Genomic DNA, 593 nt, shown 5'->3' on the forward strand with positions numbered 1-593 from the left:
GAAAGATGCGTCGCCGGTACGGAGACCGTGCGATCAGCACAAAGTTATCCAGAGTCACCAAAGCAAACGGACGCAGACGAGCCACGCCGATTGGTTTTGATCTAATAAAAGCATCCCTCCCATTTCTGGTCGGGACTCAGTTCAGCATGTATTAGCTCTAGAATTACCACAGTTATCCAAGTCATGTGGTACGATCTAAGGAACCATAACTGATTTAATGAGCCATTCGCGGTTTCACCTTATTTTGGCTTGCACTTAGACATGCATGGCTTAATCTTTGAGACAAGCATATGACTACTGGCAGGATCAACCAGGGAGCTGCTAGCAGCTTTTTTTTTCGTTCGGAGGAACCTCCCGGGTCCGCAGAGCACCGGGTCCGAATCTTATGATGTACATTTTTTTTTCCTTCTGTATCAACAAGTACGGGGGCGACTTCCCAATATCGACACCCGCTTTGCAATTGCAAAGTCTTTCCTTCCATCTCTAATTAATTTTCCTAGGGAGTAGGCGAGGCCAAACTTCCAAGGCTTTCACTGGCGAATATATCGCGCTCTTAGAAACTCGCATGGTACTTGGCGAGTGGATTTCAAATT

The 593-nt window shown here is 46.5% G+C and overlaps 1 non-coding gene across 1 annotated transcript in view; it reads right to left on the bottom strand.

The window, feature by feature from the left end:
- Nucleotides 1–317, bottom strand: part of LOC134545316 (small subunit ribosomal RNA) — a 1,988-nt gene extending 1,671 nt beyond the window's left edge. Inside the window, exon 1 of the ribosomal RNA XR_010078442.1 lies at nucleotides 1–317. This exon is cut by the window's left edge and continues 1,671 nt beyond it. This is a non-coding gene — a ribosomal RNA (small subunit ribosomal RNA).
- Nucleotides 318–593: the final 276 nt, after the last annotated feature.

The sequence above is a fragment of the Bacillus rossius genome, unplaced genomic scaffold, assembly GCF_032445375.1.
Source record: "Bacillus rossius redtenbacheri isolate Brsri unplaced genomic scaffold, Brsri_v3 Brsri_v3_scf657, whole genome shotgun sequence".
In the NCBI taxonomy this organism is placed as follows: Eukaryota; Metazoa; Arthropoda; class Insecta; order Phasmatodea; family Bacillidae; genus Bacillus; species Bacillus rossius.